Source organism: Pleurodeles waltl, chromosome 6 (genome assembly GCF_031143425.1).
Source record: "Pleurodeles waltl isolate 20211129_DDA chromosome 6, aPleWal1.hap1.20221129, whole genome shotgun sequence".
Lineage (NCBI taxonomy): Eukaryota > Metazoa > Chordata > Amphibia > Caudata > Salamandridae > Pleurodeles > Pleurodeles waltl.
In genome coordinates, this window is record NC_090445.1 from 80,786,313 (window position 1) to 80,808,455 (window position 22,143).

Consider the following 22,143-nt stretch of genomic DNA (forward strand, 5'->3'; position numbering starts at 1 on the left):
GCACAGCAGCCCGGCTAGCTCAGTCGGTAGAGCATGAGACTCTTAATCTCAGGGTCGTGGGTTCAAGCCCCACGTAGGGTGTGATGCTTTTTAAAGGCTTCTCCATTTTCGGGTTTAACATTAACTCTCACCTTTTTCAGATATTTCGCTGAGGCTTAAAACTACACACAGACACATCCTGCAGTTTGCCTCACGATTCCCACAGGACTGCACACAACGCAGCACTTCCCGCCCTGGGAGGTGCCGCTGGGAGTGGTCCTAGGCCGAGCCTTTCCTGCGCCCTTTCCTAGCCTGAGCCGCCCGTGCTTACAGCGAGCTCGGAGTCCGCTCCGGTCCGTCCTGTCCCCCCCATCCTTTCAAAAAGAGGAGTTTAAGGTCTCATCCCCGCTGGTGTTATGATTAAATTAGGTATGAAAACTACTTTATGTCAGCAGCGGGATTTGACGACGGGACTGGAGAAGATACTGTTCTTGAATGCGGAGCCTTACACCGCTCAGCCATTCTGGCAGCCTCCGGAACACGGCTCTCGAGGCTGACTGCCACCTCGCGAAACAGGGAGAGTTCACACTCTTCTCTACTGGACATTTAAGCATGTGCCCAGAGACAGGTTGAAAGGACAGATGCATGTATGTACCAGAGTGAGCTCCAGAGAGACTGATGAGGACATAAGACTGGGGTAGAGCGAGAGATGGTGAAAGAGAAAGGTGCCTGTGTCGAGTCAGCAGCAGAGAAAATGAAACAAAGGGGCCTCCTAGGATAACCACACACTACTTCCTCACAAAGAACACACAGAGGGTGTGTGAAATGACATAGGTACAGCAGCCCGGCTAGCTCAGTCGGTAGAGCATGAGACTCTTAATCTCAGGGTCGTGGGTTCAAGCCCACGTTGGGTGTGATGCTTTTTAAAGGCTTCTCCATTGTCAGGTATAACATTAACTCTCACCTTTTTCAGATATTTTGCTGAGGCTTAAAACTACACACACACACACATCCTGCAGTTTGCCTCACAATTCCCACAGGACTCCACACAACGCAGAACTTCCCGCCCTGGGAGGTGCCGCTGGGAGCGGTCCTAGGCCGAGCCTTTCCTGCGCCCTTTCCTAGCCTGAGCCGCCCGCGCTTACAGCGAGCTCGGAGTCCGCTCCGGTCCGTTCTGTCCCCCCCCATCCTTTCAAAAAGAGGAGTTTAAGGTCTCATCCCCGCTGGTGTTATGATTAAAGTAGGTATGAAAACTACTTTATGTCAGCAGCGGGATTTGACCACAGGACTGGGGAAGATACTGCTCTTAAATGTAGCACCTTACACCACTCGGCCATTCCGGCAGCCTCTGGAACACGGCTCTGGAGGCTGACTGCCACCTCGCGAAACAGGGAGAGTTCACACTCTTCTCTACTGGACATTTAAGCATGTGCCCAGAGACAGGTTGAGAGGACAGATGCATGTATGTACCAGAGTGAGCTCCAGAGAGACTGATGGGGACATAAGACTGCGGTAGAGCGAGAGATGGAGAAAGAGAAAGGTGCCTTTGTCGAGTCAGCAGCAGAGAAAATGAAACAAAGGGGCCTCCTGGGATAACCACACACTACTTCCTCACAAAGAACACACAGAGGGTGTGTGAAATGTCATAGGCACAGCAGCCCGGCTAGCTCAGTCGGTAGAGCATGAGACTCTTATTCTCAGGGTCGTGGGTTTGAACCCCACGTTGGGCGTGATGCTTTTTAAAGGCTTTTCCATTTTCGGGTTTAACATTAACTCTCACCTTTTTCAGATATTTCGCTGAGGCTTAAAGCTACACACACACACATCCTGCAGTTTGCCTCACGATTCCCACAGGTCTCCACACAACACAGCACTTCCCGCCCTGGGAGGCGCCGCTGGGAGCGGTCCTAGGCCGAGCCTTTCCTGCGCCCTTTCCTAGCCTGAGCCGCCCGTGCTTACAGCGAGCTCTGAGTCCGCTCCGGTCCGTCCTGTCCACCCCCATCCTTTCAAAAAGAGGAGTTTTACGGTCTCATCCCCGCTGGTGTTATGATTAAAGTAGGTATGAAAACTACTTTATGTCGGTAGGGGGATTTGATCACAGGACTGGGGAAGATACTGCTCTTGAATGTGGCACCTTACACCGCTCAGTCATTCCAGCAACCTCCGGAACAAGACTCTGGAGGCTGACTGCCACCTCGCGAAACAGGGAGAGTTCACACTGTCCTCTACTGGACATTTAAGCATGTGCCCAGAGACAGGTTGAGAGGACAGATGCATGTATGTACCAGAGTGAGCTCCAGAAAGACTGATGTGGACATAAGACAGGGGCAGAGCGAGAGATGGAGAAAGAGAAAGGTGCCTGTGTCGAGTCAGCAGCAGAGAAAATGAAACAAAGGGGCCTCCTGGGATAACCACACACTACTGCCTCACAAAGAACACACAGAGGGTGTGTGAGATAAGACAGGCACAGCAGCCCGGCTATCTCAGTCAGTAGCACATGAGACTCTTAATCTCAGTGTGGTGGGTTCAAGCCCCACGTTGGGTGTGATGCTTTTTAAAGGCTTCTCCATTTTCGGGTTTAACATTAACTCTCACCTTTTTCAGATATTTTGCCTAGGCTTAAAACTACACACACACACATCCTGCAGTTTGCCTCACGAATTCCACAGGACTCCACACAACGCAGCACTTCCCGCCCTGGGAGGCGCCGCTGGGAGCGGTCCTAGGCCGAGCCTTTCCTGGGCCTTTTTCTAGCCTGAGCCGCCCGTGCTTACAGCGAGCTCGGAGTCCGCTCCGGTCCGTCCTGTCCACCCCCATCCTTTCTAAAAGAGGAGTTTAAGGTCTCATCCCCGCTGGTGTTATGATTAAAGTAGGTATGAAAACTACTTTATGTCAGCAGCGGGATTTGACCACAGGACTGGGGAAGATACTGCTCTTGAATGTGGCACCTTACACCGCTCGGCCATTCCGGCAGCCTCCGGAACACGGCTCTCGAGGATGACTGCCACCTCGCGAAACAGGGAGAGTTCACACTCTTCTCTACTGGACATTTAAGCATGTGCCCAGAGACAGGTTGAAAGGACAGATGCATGTATGTACCAGAGTGAGCTCCAGAGAGACTGATGAGGACATAAGACTGGGGTAGAGCGAGAGATGGAGAAAGAGAAAGGTGCCTGTGTCGAGTCAGCAGCAGAGAAAATGAAACAAAGGGGCCTCCTGGGATAACCACACACTACTTCCTCACAAAGAACACACAGAGGGTGTGTGAAATGACATAGGCACAGCAGCCCGGCTAGCTCAGTCGGTAGAGCATGAGACTCTTAATCTCAGGGTCGTGGGTTCAAGCCCACGTTGGGCGTGATGCTTTTTAAAGGCTTCTCCATTTTCGGGTTTAACATTAACTCTCACCTTTTTCAGATATTTCGCTGAGGCTTAAAACTACACACACACACATCCTGCAGTTTGCCTCACGATTCCCACAGGACTCCACACAACGCAGCACTTCCCGCCCTGGGAGGCGCCGCTGGGAGCAGTCCTAGGCCGAGCCTTTCCTGCGCCCTTTCCTAGCCTGAGCCGCCCTTGCTTACAGCGAGCTCGAAGTCCGCTCCGGTCCGTCCTGTCCCCCCCCATCCTTTCAAAAAGAGGAGTTTAAGGTCTCATCCCTGCTGGTGTTATGATTAAAGTAGGTATGAAAACTACTTTATGTCGGCAGCGGGATTTAATTACGGGACTGGGGAAGATCCTGCTCTTGAATGTGGCGCCTTACACCGCTCGGCCATTCCGGCAGCCTCCGGAACACAGCTCTGGAGGCTGACTGCCCCCTCGCGAAACAGGGAGAGTTCACACTGTTCTCCACTGGACATTTAATTATGTGCCCAGAGACAGGTTGAGAGGACAGATGCATGTATGTATCAGAGTGAGCTCCAGAGAGACTGATGGGGACATAAGACTGGGGTAGAGCGAGAGATGGAGAAAGAGAAAGGTGCCTGTGTCGAGTCAGCAGCAGAGAAAATGAAACAAAGGGGCCTCCTTGGATAACAACACACTACTTCCTCACAAAGAACACACAGAGGGTGTGTGAAATTATTAAATGCACAGCAGCCCGGCCAGCTCATCCTGTAGAGCATGAGACTCTTAATCTCAGGGTTGTGGGTTCGAGCCCCACGTTGGCCGTGATGCTTTTTAAAGGCTTCTCCATTTTCGGGTTTAACATTAACTCTCACCTTTTTCAGATATTTCGCTGAGGCTTAAAACTACACACACACACACACATCCAGCAGTTTGCCTCACGATTCCCACAGGACTCCACACAACAAACAACTTCCCACCCTGGGAGGCGCCGCTGGCAGCGGTCCTAGGCCGAGCCTTTCCTGCGCCCTTTCCTAGCCTGAGCCGCCCGTGCTTACAGCGAGCTCGGAGTCCGCTCCGGTCCGTCCTGTCCCCCCCCATCCTTTCAAAAAGAGGAGTTTAAGGTCTCATCCCCGCTGGTGTTATGATTAAAGTAGGTATGAAAACTACTTTATGTCAGCAGCTGGATTTGACCACAGTACTGGGGAACATACTGCTCTTGAATGTGGCACCTTACACCGCTCGTCCATTCCGGCAGCCTCCGGAACACGGCTCTGGAGGCTGACTGCCACCTCGCGAAACAGGGAGAGTTCACACTGTTCTCTACTGGACATTTAAGCATGTGCCCAGAGACAGGTTGAGGGGACAGATGCATGTATGTACCAGAGTGAGCTCCAGAAAGACTGATTGGGACATAAGATTGGGGTAGAGCGAGAGATGGAGAAAGAGAAAGGTGCCTGTGTCGAGTCAGCAGCAGAGAAAATGAAACAAAGGGGCCTCCTGGGATAACCACACACTACTGCCTCACAAAGAACACACAGAGGGCGTGTAAAATAAGACAGGCACAGCAGCCCGGCTAGCTCAGTCGGTAGCACATGAGACTCTTAATCTCAGGGTTGTGGGTTCAAGCCCCACGTTGGGCTAGATGCTTTTTAAAGGCTTCTCCATTTTCGGGTTTAACATTAACTCTCACCTTTTTCAGATATTTCGCTGAGGCTTAAAACTACACACACACACATCCTGCAGTTTGCCTCACGATTCCCACAGGACTCCACACAACGCAGCACTTCCCGCCCTGGGAGGCGCCGCTGGGAGCGGTCCTAGGCCGAGCCTTTCCTGCGCCCTTTCCTAGCCTGAGCCGCCCCCGCTTACAGCGAGCTCGGAGTCCGCTCCGGTCCGTTCTGTCCCCCCCCCATCCTTTCAAAAAGAGGAGTGTAAGGTCTCATCCCCGCTGGTGTTATGATTAAAGTAGGTATGAAAACTACTTTATGTCAGCAGCGGGATTTGACCACAGGACTGGAGAAGATACTGCTCTTAAATGTAGCACCTTACACCACTCAGCCATTCCGGCAGCCTCTGGAACACAGCTCTGGAGGCTGACTGCCACCTAGCGAAACAGGGAGAGTTCACACTCTTCTCTACTGGACATTTAAGCATGTGCCCAGAGACAGGTTGAGAGGACAGATGCATGTATGTACCAGAGTTAGCTCCAGAGAGACTGATGGGGACATAAGACTGGGGTAGAGCGAGAGATGGAGAAAGAGAAAGGTGCCTGTGTCGAGTCAGCAGCAGAGAAAATGAAACAAAGGGGCCTCCTGGGATAACCACACACTACTTCCTCACAAAGAACACACAGAGGGTGTGTGAAATGTCATAGGCACAGCAGCCTGGCTAGCTCAGTCGGTAGAGCATGAGACTCTTAATCTCAGGGTCGTGGGTTCGAACCCCACGTTGGGCGTGATGCTTTTTAAAGGCTTTTCCATTTTCGGGTTTAACATTAACTCTCACCTTTTTCAGATATTTCGCTGAGGCTTAAAGCTACACACACACACATCCTGCAGTTTGCCTCACGATTCCCACAGGACTCCACACAACACAGCACTTCCCGCCCTGGGAGGCGCCGCTGGGAGCGGTCCTAGGCCGAGCCTTTCCTGCGCCCTTTCCTAGCCTGAGCCGCCCGTGCTTACAGCGAGCTCTGAGTCCGCTCCGGTCCGTCCTGTCCACCCCCATCCTTTCAAAAAGAGGAGTTTTACGGTCTCATCCCCGCTGGTGTTATGATTAAAGTAGGTATGAAAACTACTTTATGTCGGTAGGGGGATTTGATCACAGGACTGGGGAAGATACTGCTCTTGAATGTGGCACCTTACACCGCTCAGTCATTCCAGCAGCCTCCGGAACAAGACTCTGGAGGCTGACTGCCACCTCGCGAAACAGGGAGAGTTCACACTGTTCTCTACTGGACATTTAAGCATGTGCCCAGAGACAGGTTGAGAGGACAGATGCATGTATGTACCAGAGTGAGCTCCAGAAAGACTGATGTGGACATAAGACTGGGGTAGAGCGAGAGATGGAGAAAGAGAAAGGTGCCTGTGTCAAGTCAGCAGCAGAGAAAATGAAACAAAGGGGCCTCCTGGGATAACCACACACTACTGCCTCACAAAGAACACACAGAGGGTGTGTGAGATAAGACAGGCACAGCAGCCCGGCTATCTCAGTCAGTAGCGCATGAGACTCTTAATCTCAGTGTTGTGGGTTCAAGCCCCACGTTGGGTGTGATGCTTTTTAAAGGCTTCTCCATTTTCGGGTTTAACATTAACTCTCACCTTTTTCAGATATTTTGCTGAGGCTTAAAACTACACACACACACATCCTGCAGTTTGCCTCACGATTCCCACAGGACTCCACACAACGCAGCACTTCCCGCCCTGGGAGGCGCCGCTGGGAGCAGTCCTAGGCCGAGCCTTTCCTGCGCCCTTTCCTAGCCTGAGCCGCCCTTGCTTACAGCGAGCTCGAAGTCCGCTCCGGTCCGTCCTGTCCCCCCCCATCCTTTCAAAAAGAGGAGTTTAAGGTCTCATCCCTGCTGGTGTTATGATTAAAGTAGGTATGAAAACTACTTTATGTCGGCAGCGGGATTTAATTACGGGACTGGGGAAGATACTGCTCTTGAATGTGGCGCCTTACACCGCTCAGCCATTCCGGCAGCCTCCGGAACACAGCTCTGGAGGCTGACTGCCCCCTCGCGAAACAGGGAGAGTTCACACTGTTCTCCACTGGACATTTAATTATGTGCCCAGAGACAGGTTGAGAGGACAGATGCATGTATGTATCAGAGTGAGCTCCAGAGAGACTGATGGGGACATAAGACTGGGGTAGAGCGAGAGATGGAGAAAGAGAAAGGTGCCTGTGTCGAGTCAGCAGCAGAGAAAATGAAACAAAGGGGCCTCCTTGGATAACCACACACTACTTCCTCACAAAGAACACACAGAGGGTGTGTGAAATTATTAAATGCACAGCAGCCTGGCTAGCTCATCCTGTAGAGCATGAGACTCTTAATCTCAGGGTTGTGGGTTCGAGCCCCACGTTGGCCGTGATGCTTTTTAAAGGCTTCTCCATTTTCGGGTTTAACATTAACTCTCACCTTTTTCAGATATTTCGCTGAGGCTTAAAACTACACACACACACACACATCCTGCAGTTTGCCTCACGATTCCCACAGGACTCCACACAACGCAGCACTTCCCGCCCTGGGAGGTGCCGCTGGCAGCGGTCCTAGGCCGAGCCTTTCTTGCGCCCTTTCCTAGCCTGAGCCGCCCGTGCTTACAGCGAGCTCGGAGTCCGCTCCGGTCCGTCCTGTCCCCCCCCCGTCCTTTCAAAAAGAGGAGTTTAAGGTCTCATCCCCGCTGGTGTTATGATTAAAGTAGGTATGAAAACTACTTTATGTCAGCAGCAGGATTTGACCACGGGACTGGGGAAGATACTGCTCTTGAATGTGGCGCCTTACACCACTCGACCATTCCGGCAGCGTCCAGAACACGGCTCTGGAGGCTGACTGCCACCTCATGAAACAGGGAGAGTTCACACTGTTCTATACTGGACATTTAAGTATGTGCCCAGAGACAGGTTGAGAGGACAGATGCATGTATGTACCAGAGTGAGCTCAAGAGAGACTGATGGGGACATAAGACTGGGATAGAGCGAGAGATGGAGAAAGAGAAAGGTGCCTGTGTCAAATCAGCAGCAGAGAAAATGAAACAAAGGGGCCTCCTGGGATAACCACACACTACTTCCTCACAAAGAACACACAGAGGGTGTGTGAAATGACATAGGCTCAGCAGCCCGGCTAGCTCAATCGGTAGAGCATGAGACTCTTAATCTCAGGGTCGTGGGTTCGAGCCCCATGTTGGGTGTGATGCTTTTTAAAGGCTTCTCCATTTTCGGGTTTAACATTAACTCTCACCTTTTTCAGATATTTTGCTGAGGCTTAAAACTACACACACACATCCTGCAGTTTGCCTCACGAATCCCACAGGACTCCACACAACGCAGCACTTCCCGCCCTGGGAGGCGCCGCTGGGAGCGGTCCTAGGCCGAGCCTTTCCTGCGCCCTTTTCTAGCCTGAGCCGCCCGTGCTTACAGCGAGCTCGGAGTCCACTCCGGTCCGTCCTGTCCACCCCCATCCTTTCAAAATGAGGAGTTTTACGGTCTCATCCCGGCTGGTGTTATGATTAAAGTAGGTATGAAAACTACTTTATGTCAGCAGCGGGATTTGACCACGGGACTGGGGAAGATACTGCTCTTGAATGTGGCGCCTTACACCACTCGACCATTCCGGCAGCCTTCAGAAAACAGCTCTGGAGGCTGACTGCCACCTCGCGAAACAGGGAGAGTTCACACTGTTCTCTACTGGACATTTAAGTATGTGCCCAGAGACAGGTTGAGAGGACAGATGCATGTATGTACCAGAGTGAGCTACAGAGAGACTGATGAGGACATAAGACTGGGGTAGAGCGAGAGATGGAGAAAGAGAAAGGTGCCTGTGTCGAGTCAGCAGCAGAGAAAATGAAACAAAGGGGCCTCCTGGGATAACCACACACTACTTCCTCACAAGAAACACACAGAGGGTGTGTGAAATGACATAGGCACAGCAGCCCGGCTAGCTCAGTCGGTAGAGCATGAGTCTCTTAATCTCAGGGTTGTGGGTTCAAGCCCCACGTTGGGTGTGATGCTTTTTAAAGGCTTCTCCATTTTCGGGTTTAACATTAACTCTCACCTTTTTCAGATATTTAGCTGAGGCTTAAAACTACACACACACACATCCTGCAGTTTGCCTCACGATTCCCACAGGACTCAACACAACGCAGCACTTCCCGCCCTGGGAGGTGCCGCTGGGAGCGGTCCTAGGCCGAGCCTTTCCTGCGCCCTTTCCTAGCCTGAGCCGCCCGTGCTTACAGCGAGCTCGGAGTCCGCTCCGGTCCGTCCTGTCCCCCCCCATCCTTTCAAAAAGAGGAGTTTAAGGTCTCATCCCCGCTGGTGTTATGATTAAAGTAGGTATGAAAACTACTTTATGTCAGCAGCGGGATTTGACCACAGGACTGGGGAAGATACTGCTCTTAAATGTAGAACCTTACACCACTCGGCCATTCCGGCAGCCTCGGGAACACGGCTCTGGAGGCTGACTGCCACCTCGCGAAACAGGGAGAGTTCACACTCTTCTCTACTGGACATTTAAGCATGTGCCCAGAGACAGGTTGAAAGGACAGATGCATGTATGTACCAGAGTGAGCTCCAGAGAGACTGATGAGGACATAAGACTGGGGTAGAGCGAGAGATGGTGAAAGAGAAAGGTGCCTGTGTCGAGTCAGCAGCAGAGAAAATGAAACAAAGGGGCCTCCTAGGATAACCACACACTACTTCCTCACAAAGAACACACAGAGGGTGTGTGAAATGACATAGGTACAGCAGCCCGGCTAGCTCAGTCGGTAGAGCATGAGACTCTTAATCTCAGGGTCGTGGGTTCATGCCCACGTTGGGCGTGATGCTTTTTAAAGGCTTCTCCATTGTCGGGTATAACATTAACTCTCACCTTTTTCAGATATTTTGCTGAGGCTTAAAACTACACACACACACACATCCTGCAGTTTGCCTCACAATTCCCACAGGACTCCACACAACGCAGAACTTCCCGCCCTGGGAGGTGCCGCTGGGAGCGGTCCTAGGCCGAGCCTTTCCTGCGCCCTTTCCTAGCCTGAGCCGCCCGTGCTTACAGCAAGCTCTGAGTCCGCTCCGGTCCGTCCTGTCCACCCCCATCCTTTCAAAAAGAGGAGTTTTATGGTCTCATTCCCACTGGTGTTATGATTAAAGTAGGTATGAAAACTACTTTATGTCTGCAGCGGGATTTGATCACAGGACTGGGGAAGATACTGCTTTTGAATGTGGCACCTTACACCGCTCAGTCATTCCGGCAGCCTCCGGAGCAAGACTCTGGAGGCTGACTGCCACCTCGCGAAACAGGGAGAGTTCACACTGTTCTCTACTGGACATTTAAGTATGTGCCCAGAGACAGGTTGAGAGGACAGATGCATGTATGTACCAGAGTGAGCTCCAGAGAGACTGGTGAGGACATAAGACTGGGGTAAAGCGAGAGATGGAGAAAGAGAAAGGTGCCTGTGTCGAGTCCGCAGCAGAGAAAATGAAACAAAGGGGCCTCCTGGGATAACCACACACTACTTCCTCACAAAGAACACACAGAGGGTGTGTGAAATGACATAGGCACAGCAGCCCGGCTAGCTCAGTCGGTAGAGCATGAGACTCTTAATCTCAGGGTCGTGGGTTTGAGCCCCACGTTGGGCGTGATGCTTTTTAAAGGCTTCTCCATTTTCGGGTTTAACATTAACTCTCACCTTTTTCAGATATTTCGCTGAGGCTTAAAACTACACACACACACATCCTGCAGTTTGCCTCACGATTCCCAAAGGACCCCACACAACGCAGCACTTCCCGCCCTGGGAGGCGCCGCTGGGAGCGGTCCTAGGCCGAGCCTTTCCTGCGCCCTTTCCTAGCCTGAGCCGCCCTTGCTTACAGCGAGCTCGGAGTCCGCTCCGGTCCGTTCTGTCCCCCCCCATCCTTTCAAAAAGAGGAGTTTAAGGTCTCATCCCCGCTGGTGTTATGATTAAAGTAGGTATGAAAGCTACTTTATGTCAGCAGCGGGATTTAATTACGGGACTGGGGAAGATACTGCTCTTGAATGTGGCACCTTACACCGCTCAGTCATTCCAGCAGCCTCCGGAACACAGCTCTGGAGGCTGACTGCCACCTAGCGAAACAGGGAGAGTTCACACTCTTCTCTACTGGACATTTAAGCATGTGCCCAGAGACAGGTTGAGAGGACAGATGCATGTATGTACCAGAGTGAGCTCCAGAGAGACTGATGGGGACATAAGACTGGGGTAGAGCGAGAGATGGAGAAAGAGAAAGGTGCCTGTGTCGAGTCAGCAGCAGAGAAAATGAAACAAAGGGGCCTCCTGGGATAACCACACACTACTTCCTCACAAAGAACACACAGAGGGTGTGTGAAATGTCATAGGCACAGCAGCCTGGCTAGCTCAGTCGGTAGAGCATGAGACTCTTAATCTCAGGGTTGTGGGTTCGAACCCCACGTTGGGCGTGATGCTTTTTAAAGGCTTTTCCATTTTCGGGTTTAACATTAACTCTCACCTTTTTCAGATATTTCGCTGAGGCTTAAAGCTACACACACACACATCCTGCAGTTTGCCTCACGATTCCCACAGGACTCCACACAACACAGCACTTCCCGCCCTGGGAGGCGCCGCTGGGAGCGGTCGTAGGCCGAGCCTTTCCTGCGCCCTTTCCTAGCCTGAGCCGCCCGTGCTTACAGCGAGCTCTGAGTCCGCTCCGGTCCGTCCTGTCCACCCCCATCCTTTCAAAAAGAGGAGTTTTACGGTCTCATCCCCGCTGGTGTTATGATTAAAGTAGGTATGAAAACTACTTTATGTCGGTAGGGGGATTTGATCACAGGACTGGGGAAGATACTGCTCTTGAATGTGGCACCTTACACCGCTCAGTCATTCCAGCAGCCTCCGGAACAAGACTCTGGAGGCTGACTGCCACCTCGCGAAACAGGGAGAGTTCACACTGTTCTCTACTGGACATTTAAGCATGTGCCCAGAGACAGGTTGAGAGGACAGATGCATGTATGTACCAGAGTGAGCTCCAGAAAGACTGATGTGGACATAAGACTGGGGTAGAGCGAGAGATGGAGAAAGAGAAAGGTGCCTGTGTCGAGTCAGCAGCAGAGAAAATGAAACAAAGGGGCCTCCTGGGATAACCACACACTACTGCCTCACAAAGAACACACAGAGGGTGTGTGAGATAAGACAGGCACAGCAGCCCGGCTATCTCAGTCAGTAGCGCATGAGACTCTTAATCTCAGTGTTGTGGGTTCAAGCCCCACGTTGGGTGTGATGCTTTTTAAAGGCTTCTCCATTTTCGGGTTTAACATTAACTCTCACCTTTTTCAGATATTTTGCTGAGGCTTAAAACTACACACACACACATCCTGCAGTTTGCCTCACGATTCCCACAGGACTCCACACAACGCAGCACTTCCCGCCCTGGGAGGCGCCGCTGGGAGCAGTCCTAGGCCGAGCCTTTCCTGCGCCCTTTCCTAGCCTGAGCCGCCCTTGCTTACAGCGAGCTCGAAGTCCGCTCCGGTCCGTCCTGTCCCCCCCCATCCTTTCAAAAAGAGGAGTTTAAGGTCTCATCCCTGCTGGTGTTATGATTAAAGTAGGTATGAAAACTACTTTATGTCGGCAGCGGGATTTAATTACGGGACTGGGGAAGATACTGCTCTTGAATGTGGCGCCTTACACCGCTCAGCCATTCCGGCAGCCTCCGGATCACAGCTCTGGAGGCTGACTGCCCCCTCGCGAAACAGGGAGAGTTCACACTGTTCTCCACTGGACATTTAATTATGTGCCCAGAGACAGGTTGAGAGGACAGATGCATGTATGTATCAGAGTGAGCTCCAGAGAGACTGATGGGGACATAAGACTGGGGTAGAGCGAGAGATGGAGAAAGAGAAAGGTGCCTGTGTCGAGTCAGCAGCAGAGAAAATGAAACAAAGGGGCCTCCTTGGATAACCACACACTACTTCCTCACAAAGAACACACAGAGGGTGTGTGAAATTATTAAATGCACAGCAGCCTGGCTAGCTCATCCTGTAGAGCATGAGACTCTTAATCTCAGGGTTGTGGGTTCGAGCCCCACGTTGGCCGTGATGCTTTTTAAAGGCTTCTCCATTTTCGGGTTTAACATTAACTCTCACCTTTTTCAGATATTTTGCTGAGGCTTAAAACTACACACACACACACACATCCTGCAGTTTGCCTCACGATTCCCACAGGACTCCACACAACGCAGCACTTCCCGCCCTGGGAGGTGCCGCTGGCAGCGGTCCTAGGCCGAGCCTTTCTTGCGCCCTTTCCTAGCCTGAGCCGCCCGTGCTTACAGCGAGCTCGGAGTCCGCTCCGGTCCGTCCTGTCCCCCCCCCATCCTTTCAAAAAGAGGAGTTTAAGGTCTCATCCCCGCTGGTGTTATGATTAAAGTAGGTATGAAAACTACTTTATGTCAGCAGCAGGATTTGACCACGGGACTGGGGAAGATACTGCTCTTGAATGTGGCGCCTTACACCACTCGACCATTCCGGCAGCGTCCAGAACACGGCTCTGGAGGCTGACTGCCACCTCATGAAACAGGGAGAGTTCACACTGTTCTATACTGGACATTTAAGTATGTGCCCAGAGACAGGTTGAGAGGACAGATGCATGTATGTACCAGAGTGAGCTCAAGAGAGACTGATGGGGACATAAGACTGGGATAGAGCGAGAGATGGAGAAAGAGAAAGGTGCCTGTGTCAAATCAGCAGCAGAGAAAATTAAACAAAGGGGCCTCCTGGGATAACCACACACTACTTCCTCACAAAGAACACACAGAGGGTGTGTGAAATGACATAGGCTCAGCAGCCCGGCTAGCTCAATCGGTAGAGCATGAGACTCTTAATCTCAGGGTCGTGGGTTCGAGCCCCATGTTGGGTGTGATGCTTTTTAAAGGCTTCTCCATTTTCGGGTTTAACATTAACTCTCACCTTTTTCAGATATTTTGCTGAGGCTTAAAACTACACACACACACATCCTGCAGTTTGCCTCACGAATTCCACAGGACTCCACTCAACGCAGCACTTCCCGCCCTGGGAGGCGCCGCTGGGAGCGGTCCTAGGCCGAGCCTTTCCTGCGCCCTTTTCTAGCCTGAGCCGCCCGTGCTTACAGCGAGCTCGGAGTCCACTCCGGTCCGTCCTGTCCACCCCCATCCTTTCAAAATGAGGAGTTTTACGGTCTCATCCCGGCTGGTGTTATGATTAAAGTAGGTATGAAAACTACTTTATGTCAGCAGCGGGATTTGACCACGGGACTGGGGAAGATACTGCTCTTGAATGTGGCGCCTTACACCACTCGACCATTCCGGCAGCCTCCGGAACACGGCTCTCGAGGCTGACTGCCACCTCGCGAAACAGGGAGAGTTCACACTCTTCTCTACTGGACATTTAAGCATGTGCCCAGAGACAGGTTGAAAGGACAGATGCATGTATGTACCAGAGTGAGCTCCAGAGAGACTGATGAGGACATAAGACTGGGGTAGAGCGAGAGATGGTGAAAGAGAAAGGTGCCTGTGTCGAGTCAGCAGCAGAGAAAATGAAACAAAGGGGCCTCCTAGGATAACCACACACTACTTCCTCACAAAGAACACACAGAGGGTGTGTGAAATGACATAGGTACAGCAGCCCGGCTAGCTCAGTCGGTAGAGCATGAGACTCTTAATTTCAGGGTCGTGGGTTCATGCCCACGTTGGGCGTGATGCTTTTTAAAGGCTTCTCCATTGTCGGGTATAACATTAACTCTCACCTTTTTCAGATATTTTGCTGAGGCTTAAAACTACACACACACACACATCCTGCAGTTTGCCTCACAATTCCCACAGGACTCCACACAACGCAGAACTTCCCGCCCTGGGAGGTGCCGCTGGGAGCGGTCCTAGGCCGAGCCTTTCCTGCGCCCTTTCCTAGCCTGAGCCGCAAGCGCTTACAGCGAGCTCGGAGTCCGCTCCGGTCCGTTCTGTCCCCCCCCATCCTTTCAAAAAGAGGAGTTTAAGGTCTCATCCCCGCTGGTGTTATGATTAAAGTAGGTATGAAAACTACTTTATGTCAGCAGCGGGATTTGACCACAGGACTGGGGAAGATACTGCTCTTAAATGTAGAACCTTACACCACTCGGCCATTCCGGCAGCCTCTGGAACACGGCTCTGGAGGCTGACTGCCACCTCGCGAAACAGGGAGAGTTCACACTCTTCTCTACTGGACATTTAAGCATGTGCCCAGAGACAGGTTGAAAGGACAGATGCATGTATGTACCAGAGTGAGCTCCAGAGAGACTGATGAGGACATAAGACTGGGGTAGAGCGAGAGATGGTGAAAGAGAAAGGTGCCTGTGTCGAGTCAGCAGCAGAGAAAATGAAACAAAGGGGCCTCCTAGGATAACCACACACTACTTCCTCACAAAGAACACACAGAGGGTGTGTGAAATGACATAGGTACAGCAGCCCGGCTAGCTCAGTCGGTAGAGCATGAGACTCTTAATTTCAGGGTCGTGGGTTCATGCCCACGTTGGGCGTGATGCTTTTTAAAGGCTTCTCCATTGTCGGGTATAACATTAACTCTCACCTTTTTCAGATATTTTGCTGAGGCTTAAAACTACACACACACACACATCCTGCAGTTTGCCTCACAATTCCCACAGGACTCCACACAACGCAGAACTTCCCGCCCTGGGAGGTGCCGCTGGGAGCGGTCCTAGGCCGAGCCTTTCCTGCGCCCTTTCCTAGCCTGAGCCGCAAGCGCTTACAGCGAGCTCGGAGTCCGCTCCGGTCCGTTCTGTCCCCCCCCATCCTTTCAAAAAGAGGAGTTTAAGGTCTCATCCCCGCTGGTGTTATGATTAAAGTAGGTATGAAAACTACTTTATGTCAGCAGCGGGATTTGACCACAGGACTGGGGAAGATACTGCTCTTAAATGTAGAACCTTACACCACTCGGCCATTCCGGCAGCCTCTGGAACACGGCTCTGGAGGCTGACTGCCACCTCGCGAAACAGGGAGAGTTCACACTCTTCTCTACTGGACATTTAAGCATGTGCCCAGAGACAGGTTGAGAGGACAGATGCATGTATGTACCAGAGTGAGCTCCAGAGAGACTGATGGGGACATAAGACTGGGGTAGAGCGAGAGATGGAGAAAGAGAAAGGTGCCTGTGTCGAGTCAGCAGCAGAGAAAATGAAACAAAGGGGCCTCCTGGGATAACCACACACTACTTCCTCACAAAGAACACACAGAGGGTGTGTGAAATGTCATAGGCACAGCAGCCCGGCTAGCTCAGTCTGTAGAGCATGAGACCCTTAATCTCAGAGTCGTGGGTTCGAACCCCACGTTGGGCATGATGCTTTTTAAAGGCTTTTCCATTTTCGGGTTTAACATTAACTCTCACCTTTTTCAGATATTTCGCTGAGGCTTAAAACTACACACACACACATCCTGCAGTTTGCCTCACGATTCCCACAGGACTCCACACAACCCAGCACTTCCCGCCCTGGGAGCGGTCCTAGGCCGAGCCTTTCCTGCGCCCTTTCCCAGCCTGAGCCGCCCGTGCTTACAGCAAGCTCTGAGTCCGCTCCGGTCCGTCCTGTCCACCCCCATCCTTTCAAAAAGAGGAGTTTTATGGTCTCATTCCCACTGGTGTTATGATTAAAGTAGGTATGAAAACTACTTTATGTCTGCAGCGGGATTTGATCACAGGACTGGGGAAGATACTGCTTTTGAATGTGGCACCTTACACCGCTCAGTCATTCCGGCAGCCTCCGGAGCAAGACTCTGGAGGCTGACTGCCACCTCGCGCAACAGGGAGAGTTCACACTGTTCTCTACTGGACATTTAAGTATGTGCCCAGAGACAGGTTGAGAGGACAGATGCATGTATGTACCAGAGTGAGCTCCAGAGAGACTGGTGAGGACATAAGACTGGGGTAAAGCGAGAGATGGAGAAAGAGAAAGGTGCCTGTGTCGAGTCCGCAGCAGAGAAAATGAAACAAAGGGGCCTCCTGGGATAACCACACACTACTTCCTCACAAAGAACACACAGAGGGTGTGTGAAATGACATAGGCACAGCAGCCCGGCTAGCTCAGTCGGTAGAGCATGAGACTCTTAATCTCAGGGTCGTGGGTTTGAGCCCCACGTTGGGCGTGATGCTTTTTAAAGGCTTCTCCATTTTCGGGTTTAACATTAACTCTCACCTTTTTCAGATATTTCGCTGAGGCTTAAAACTACACACACACACATCCTGCAGTTTGCCTCACGATTCCCAAAGGACCCCACACAACGTAGCACTTCCCGCCCTGGGAGGCGCCGCTGGGAGCGGTCCTAGGCCGAGCCTTTCCTGCGCCCTTTCCTAGCCTGAGCCGCCCTTGCTTACAGCGAGCTCGAAGTCCGCTCCGGTCCGTCCTGTCCCCCCCATCCTTTCAAAAAGAGGAGTTTAAGGTCTCATCCCTGCTGGTGTTATGATTAAAGTAGGTATGAAAACTACTTTATGTCGGCAGCGGGATTTAATTACGGGACTGGGGAAGATACTGCTCTTGAATGTGGCGCCTTACACCGCTCGGCCATTCCGGCAGCCTCCGGAACACAGCTCTGGAGGCTGACTGCCCCCTCGCGAAACAGGGAGAGTTCACACTGTTCTCCACTGGACATTTAATTATGTGCCCAGAGACAGGTTGAGAGGACAGATGCATGTATGTATCAGAGTGAGCTCCAGAGAGACTGATGGGGACATAAGACTGGGGTAGAGCGAGAGATGGAGAAAGAGAAAGGTGGCTGTGTCGAGTCAGCAGCAGAGAAAATGAAACAAAGGGGCCTCCTTGGATAACCACACACTACTTCCTCACAAAGAACACACAGAGGGTGTGTGAAATTATTAAATGCACAGCAGCCTGGCTAGCTCATCCTGTAGAGCATGAGACTCTTAATCTCAGGGTTGTGGGTTCGAGCCCCACGTTGGCTGTGATGCTTTTTAAAGGCTTCTCCATTTTCGGGTTTAACATTAACTCTCACCTTTTTCAGATATTTCGCTGAGGCTTAAAACTACACACACACACACACATCCTGCAGTTTGCCTCACGATTCCCACAGGACTCCACACAACGAACAACTTCCCACCCTGGGAGGCGCCGCTGGCAGCGGTCCTAGGCCGAGCCTTTCCTGCGCCCTTTCCTAGCCTGAGCCGCCCGTGCTTACAGCGAGCTCGGAGTCCGCTCCGGTCCGTCCTGTCCCCCCCCATCCTTTCAAAAAGAGGAGTTTAAGGTCTCATCCCCGCTGGTGTTATGATTAAAGTAGGTATGAAAGCTACTTTATGTCAGCAGCTGGATTTGACCACAGGACTGGGGAAGATACTGCTCTTGAATGTGGCGCCTTACACCGCTCGTCTATTCCGGCAGCCTCCGGAACACGGCTCTGGAAGCTGACTGCCACCTCGCGAAACAGGGAGAGTTCACACTGTTCTCTACTGGACATTTAAGCATGTGCCCAGAGACAGGTTGAGGGGACAGATGCATGTATGTACCAGAGTGAGCTCCAGAAAGACTGATGGGGACATAAGACTGGGGTAGACCGAGAGATGGAGAAAGAGAAAGGTGCCTGTGTCGAGTCAGCAGCAGAGAAAATGAAACAAAGGGGCCTCCTGGGATAACCACACACTACTGCCTCACAAAGAACACACAGAGGGCGTGTAAAATTTGACAGGCACAGCAGCCCGGCTAGCTCAGTCGGTAGCACATGAGACTCTTAATCTCAGGGTCGTGGGTTCAAGCCCCATGTTGGGCTAGATGCTTTTTAAAGGCTTCTCCATTTTCGGGTTTAACATTAACTCTCACCTTTTTCAGATATTTCGCTGAGGCTTAAAACTACACACACACACATCCTGCAGTTTGCCTCACGATTCCCACAGGACTCCACACAACGCAGGACTTCCCGCCCTGGGAGGCGCCGCTAGGAGCGGTCCTAGGCCGAGCCTTTTTCTGCGCCCTTTCCTAGCCTGAGCCGCCCGTGCTTACAGCGAGCTCGGAGTCCGCTCCTGTCCGTCCTGTCCCCCCCCCGTCCTTTCAAAAAGAGGAGTTTAAGGTCTCATCCCCGCTGGTGTTATGATTAAAGTAGGTATGAAAACTACTTTATGTCAGCAGCGGGATTTGACCACGGGACTGGGGAAGATACTGCTCTTGAATGTGGCACCTTACACCACTCGTCCATTCCGGCAGCCTCCGGAACACGGCTCTGGAAGCTGACTGCCACCTCGCGAAACAGGGAGAGTTCACACTGTTCTCTACTGGACATTTAAGCATGTGCCCAGAGACAGGTTGAGGGGACAGATGCATGTATGTACCAGAGTGAGCTCCAGAAAGACTGATGGGGACATAAGACTGGGGTAGAGCGAGAGATGGAGAAAGAGAAAGGTGCCTGTGTCGAGTCAGCAGCAGAGAAAATGAAACAAAGGGGCCTCCTAGGATAACCACACACTACTTCCTCACAAAGAACACACAGAGGGTGTGTGAAATGACATAGGTACAGCAGCCCGGCTAGCTCAGTCGGTAGAGCATGAGACTCTTAATCTCAGGGTCGTGGGTTCAAGCCCACGTTGGGCGTGATGCTTTTTAAAGGCTTCTCCATTGTCGGGTATAACATTAACTCTCACCTTTTTCAGATATTTTGCTGAGGCTTAAAACTACACACACACACACATCCTGCAGTTTGCCTCACAATTCCCACAGGACTCCACACAACGCAGAACTTCCCGCCCTGGGAGGTGCCGCTGGGAGCGGTCCTAGGCCGAGCTTTTCCTGCGCCCTTTCCTAGCCTGAGCCGCAAGCGCTTACAGCGAGCTCGGAGTCCGCTCCGGTCCGTTCTGTCCCCCCCCATCCTTTCAAAAAGAGGAGTTTAAGGTCTCATCCCCGCTGGTGTTATGATTAAAGTAGGTATGAAAACTACTTTATGTCAGCAGTGGGATTTGACCACAGGACTGGGGAAGATACTGCTCTTAAATGTAGAACCTTACACCACTCGGCCATTCCGGCAGCCTCTGGAACACGGCTCTGGAGGCTGACTGCCACCTCGCGAAACAGGGAGAGTTCACACTCTTCTCTACTGGACATTTAAGCATGTGCCCAGAGACAGGTTGAGAGGACAGATGCATGTATGTACCAGAGTGAGCTCCAGAGAGACTGATGGGGACATAAGACTGGGGTAGAGCGAGAGATGGAGAAAGAGAAAGGTGCCTGTGTCGAGTCAGCAGCAGAGAAAATGAAACAAAGGGGCCTCCTGGGATAACCACACACTACTTCCTCACAAAGAACACACAGAGGGTGTGTGAAATGTCATAGGCACAGCAGCCCGGCTAGCTCAGTCTGTAGAGCATGAGACCCTTAATCTCAGAGTCGTGGGTTCGAACCCCACGTTGGGCATGATGCTTTTTAAAGGCTTTTCCATTTTCGGGTTTAACATTAACTCTCACCTTTTTCAGATATTTCGCTGAGGCTTAAAACTACACACACACACATCCTGCAGTTTGCCTCACGATTCCCACAGGACTCCACACAACCCAGCACTTCCCGCCCTGGGAGGCGCCGCTGGGAGCGGTCCTAGGCCGAGCCTTTCCTGCGCCCTTTCCTAGCCTGAGCCGCCCGTGCTTACAGCAAGCTCTGAGTCCGCTCCGGTCCGTCCTGTCCACCCCCATCCTTTCAAAAAGAGGAGTTTTACGGTCTCATTTCCACTGGTGTTATGATTAAAGTAGGTATGAAAACTACTTTATGTCTGCAGCGGGATTTGATCACAGGACTGGGGAAGATACTGCTTTTGAATGTGGCACCTTACACCGCTCAGTCATTCCGGCAGCCTCCGGAGCAAGACTCTGGAGGCTGACTGCCACCTCGCGAAACAGGGAGAGTTCACACTGTTCTCTACTGGACATTTAAGTATGTGCCCAGAGACAGGTTGAGAGGACAGATGCATGTATGTACCAGAGTGAGCTCCAGAGAGACTGCTGAGGACATAAGACTGGGGTAAAGCGAGAGATGGAGAAAGAGAAAGGTGCCTGTGTCGAGTCAGCAGCAGAGAAAATGAAACAAAGGGGCCTCCTGGGATAACCACACACTACTTCCTCACAAAGAACACACAGAGGGTGTGTGAAATGACATAGGCACAGCAGCCCGGCTAGCTCAGTTGGTAGAGCATGAGACTCTTAATCTCAGGGTCGTGGGTTTGAGCCCCACGTTGGGCGTGATGCTTTTTAAAGGCTTCTCCATTTTCGGGTTTAACATTAACTCTCACCTTTTTCAGATATTTCGCTGAGGCTTAAAACTACACACACACACATCCTGCAGTTTGCCTCACGATTCCCAAAGGACCCCACACAACGCAGCACTTCCCGCCCTGGGAGGCGCCGCTGGGAGCGGTCCTAGGCCGAGCCTTTCCTGCGCCCTTTCCTAGCCTGAGCCGCCCTTGCTTACAGCGAGCTCGAAGTCCGCTCCGGTCCGTCCTGTCCCCCCCATCCTTTCAAAAAGAGGAGTTTAAGGTCTCATCCCTGCTGGTGTTATGATTAAAGTAGGTATGAAAACTACTTTATGTCGGCAGCGGGATTTAATTACGGGATCTGGGGAAGATACTGCTCTTGAATGTGGCGCCTTACACCGCTCGGCCATTCCGGCAGCCTCCGGAACACAGCTCTGGAGGCTGACTGCCCCCTCGCGAAACAGGGAGAGTTCACACTGTTCTCCACTGGACATTTAATTATGTGCCCAGAGACAGGTTGAGAGGACAGATGCATGTATGTATCAGAGTGAGCTCCAGAGAGACTGATGGGGACATAAGACTGGGGTAGAGCGAGAGATGGAGAAAGAGAAAGGTGCCTGTGTCGAGTCAGCAGCAGAGAAAATGAAACAAAGGGGCCTCCTTGGATAACCACACACTACTTCCTCACAAAGAACACACAGAGGGTGTGTGAAATTATTAAATGCACAGCAGCCTGGCTAGCTCATCCTGTAGAGCATGAGACTCTTAATCTCAGGGTTGTGGTTCGAGCCCCACGTTGGCCGTGATGCTTTTTAAAGGCTTCTCCATTTTCGGGTTTAACATTAACTCTCACCTTTTTCAGATATT

General features: G+C 51.8%; 5 non-coding genes across 5 annotated transcripts; all 5 read left to right on the top strand.

Annotated features, from left to right (window-relative positions):
* The first annotated feature begins 5,712 nt into the window (after nucleotides 1–5,712).
* On the top strand, nucleotides 5,713–5,785 carry TRNAK-CUU (transfer RNA lysine (anticodon CUU)). Its single transcript has one exon. It is a non-coding gene; the product is annotated as a tRNA-Lys (tRNA).
* A 4,819-nt stretch (nucleotides 5,786–10,604) lies between these two features.
* On the top strand, nucleotides 10,605–10,677 carry TRNAK-CUU (transfer RNA lysine (anticodon CUU)). Its single transcript has one exon. It is a non-coding gene; the product is annotated as a tRNA-Lys (tRNA).
* A 741-nt stretch (nucleotides 10,678–11,418) lies between these two features.
* On the top strand, nucleotides 11,419–11,491 carry TRNAK-CUU (transfer RNA lysine (anticodon CUU)). Its single transcript has one exon. It is a non-coding gene; the product is annotated as a tRNA-Lys (tRNA).
* A 5,623-nt stretch (nucleotides 11,492–17,114) lies between these two features.
* Nucleotides 17,115–17,187, top strand: TRNAK-CUU (transfer RNA lysine (anticodon CUU)). Its single transcript has one exon. It is a non-coding gene; the product is annotated as a tRNA-Lys (tRNA).
* Nucleotides 17,188–21,192: 4,005 nt separating this feature from the next.
* TRNAK-CUU (transfer RNA lysine (anticodon CUU)) lies at nucleotides 21,193–21,265 on the top strand. The gene has a single exon. It is a non-coding gene; the product is annotated as a tRNA-Lys (tRNA).
* Nucleotides 21,266–22,143: the final 878 nt, after the last annotated feature.